This window comes from Gymnoscopelus braueri, assembly GCF_963280865.1.
Source record: "Gymnoscopelus braueri genome assembly, chromosome: 11".
In the NCBI taxonomy this organism is placed as follows: Eukaryota; Metazoa; Chordata; class Actinopteri; order Myctophiformes; family Myctophidae; genus Gymnoscopelus; species Gymnoscopelus braueri.
Genome location: NC_137613.1, coordinates 47,501,814 through 47,505,194, shown reverse-complemented (window position 1 = coordinate 47,505,194; position 3,381 = coordinate 47,501,814).

Below are 3,381 nucleotides of genomic sequence, written 5' to 3'. Positions count from 1 at the left end.
CTTTTTACAGCGCCGACTTATGTCAAATACATTTTTGGATATTAATCCTTCAGATTTTATCCAAACATCACGCAAATCGGTACACAGTATCTCTATAGTCATGTGATCAAGACGCATCTGTCCGATATTTCATATTCCATCCTGATTGGCTAAGGTTGGCTTCCAAAGTTTGCAGGATTGGTCCGTTTTGAACAAAATGTCTCAAATCATGAACGCGGCGTGCGATTTCCCTGAAAATGTGCACGCACATTCCCACTAGGCCGCGGAAGAAATGCCACCCTTTTCACATTGCCCTGTTATAGCGCCACCAGTAGGCCACAATAACCTACCTGACCTGGCGGAGACCTGTGCACACACTGTACACACACACACACACACACACACACACACACACACACACACACACACACACTCAAAATCATGAATGCATGCACATTCCCACTAGGCCGAGGAAGAAATGCCACCCTTTTCACATTGGCCTATTATAGCGCCACCAGTAGGCCACAATAACCTACCTGACCTGGCGGAGACCTGTGCACACACTGTACACACACACACACACACACACACACACACACACACACACACACACACACACACACACACACACACACACACACACACACACACACACGTTTTTTGTTTAAGTTAATTTACAGTTTGTGAATGTGTGGTTTTATCTTATTATTATTATTAATAATAATAATAATAATAATAATAATAATAATAATAATAATAATATCGTACATTTATAAAGCTTTCAATAAACCCAAGGGTACTTTACACCAAGAAAAGAAGAAAAAGAAAAAGAAAACTAGAACAAAAGCCTTGGTGAACAGAACACATGTCTTTTCAGGGCTGACTTAAATATCCAGCATTGGGGCATTCCAATTCTCTGTCAGGAGAGTGTTCCACAGCATGGAGGCTGCCACACTGAAGGCTCTGTCACCAAACGTTTGTATGATAGTGCAGTATTAGGAGAGGAGACCTGTGTCAGAGGACTGTAGGTTCTGTGAGGTATGAGTATGATAATGATGTAGATCACATAGGTAGTGGGGGGGGGGGCAAGGGCATGGTGAGAAAGACTTATAGGTGTGAGACTTATAGGCGTGTGCTCCAAACAAATTAAGAGAACAAACTAAGATAAACGGAGACAAACAAATCGAAACGACATATAAGTGTTATCAAATTGAAGAGTATTAAATATGAGTGAAGGAGGTGATAAGATATCGCTCAGAAGTGCTAAAAAAGACACGGCTCTAAACGATATGTCGGTCATGGAAGAGCTGAAGAAACTAAATGAGAAAATGGACGAGACACGCTGCTCGCTGGAGAAGACATTTAAAGACAAAATTGAACAAATGGGTTCCTCTCTGGAGAAACAACTTGATGGTAAAATCAACAGTCTGCGTGACTCGATGGTTACACTGGTAAAGCAGAACCAAGACAACATGAGAGCAGAACTGCAAAAAAAACAAAGCGAGATTCAAGCCAATGTGGATATGGAAATCGGGCACGTAATTGCGAGAATCGACCAGGTGGAAGCCAACTTTAACAAGAAAGTTAAACGTGCAGAATTCGACCCCGATGTTTCCATCGTTATCTCGGGCCTGCTGTTTGAAGATGGTGAGGATCTTATGCAGAGAATGAACGCGCTGCTGGCTGAGGGGCTGCGGTGCGACCCGGTACCGGTGATTGTTGCCGTGGAACGGCTGGTACCGAGAGGACGGGGCCCGGGGCTGATTAAGATGGAACTGAACACAACTGGAGATAAAGTTCCGGAGTTGGCAGGGTCGTGACGTCAGAGAAAAAAGGAGAGAAGTGAGCCGCGTCTACAACCACACAGAGTGATGCCAAAAATCTCTCTTTAATCCACTGGAATGTAAACGGATGGACAGACAAGAACCGTGAGTTAAGAACTGTGATTTTAAATCACCTACGACCAGACATAATCTCATTAAATGAAACTCATCTAACGGGAGAGGCTTCTATTGACTTGGATGGGTATGTCTGGTATGGGAATAATAGAGAAAAGCATGTTAAGGCACCAAGGGGTTCAGGGGGGGTTGGTATTTGTGTTAAATGTGACTTATTAAGTTCATATAAAATTAAAGTGATCAGTAAAGAGGTGGATGGAATTCTTGGTTTACATTTTATTAGCTTGAGTTCACAATATTGTTTTGTTGTTTTTTCATGCTACCTTCCCCCTGAGACATCCCCATGGGGAAGAGATGCATCCGGTTTTTTTGGTCATTTACTGAGTCACATGTATTTATATTCCGATGTGGATGCCATTTATGTTTGTGGTGATGTAAATGGTAGAACTGGTAACCTAGAGGACTATGTGAGGGAAATTGATGATGTGCCAATGAGAGTTGTTCTAGATGAGGGGGTAAATAAACACGGAGAATCATTGATAGAATTTCTTAAAGACTCCAAAATGTGTATTGTAAATGGCAGAATATGTCCACTAAATGACAACTACACCTCAGTATCTATAAAAGGAAAAGCAGTTGTAGATTATATAGCAACTCCTTATGAGTGTTTGAAAACATGTACATTGTTCAAAGTGATAACTTCTAATCAAATGGTAGAATTAACTGGTTGCATGCATCTCATTGGAGAACGTAGTAAAGTGCCTGACCATTCCCTGTTAGTAATGGATTTTACAGTAGGTTATGGAACTAAGATAGATGTAGATTTAGCGAGGGAAAGTGACCAACAACTTAAACCTTATAAAAGAAGTGTAAGCAGAAAACTACCAAATGATTTTTTGTGTTCTAATATGAGATGCAAAGCATTGATAGACCTGGTGGATAGACAGCAGGCTTGTTTTACTACACAGGAGATGTTAGATAGTTGGTATGGTGATCTATGTAAATTAGTCCATGATGAAATGAGAAAATACTCCCAGGACAAGCCATATACTACTAAAACAAAGAGAATTAAGCAAAGCAAACCATACTGGAATAAAGAGTTGCAGGATCTGTGGTACTCTATGCATAGTGCAGAACGATTGTTTTTAAGATGTAAAGGAGCTATAGGGGACAGGCAGCAACTGTTAGATAATTTCAGACAATGTCAGCATGCATTTGATAAGAGATACCGTTTCTTTAAACGGAGATACCAAAGAGGTCAGCTATTGTATCTGGAAGAAATCCAATCATCAAGCCCTCAGCACTTCTGGAGTGAAATTAATAAGTTAGGACCAAGACGTAAAAAATTAATTCCAATGGAAGTATGGGGAGAAGGGGGAAATTTGATAAGAGAGACTTCACAAGTGTTGTCTAAATGGGAAAAAGATTTTGCCACTCTATTTGAAAATGATGCAATAGGCTTTGTTGATGATTTCTTTCAGGAAATGTGTCGATTAAAAAACAA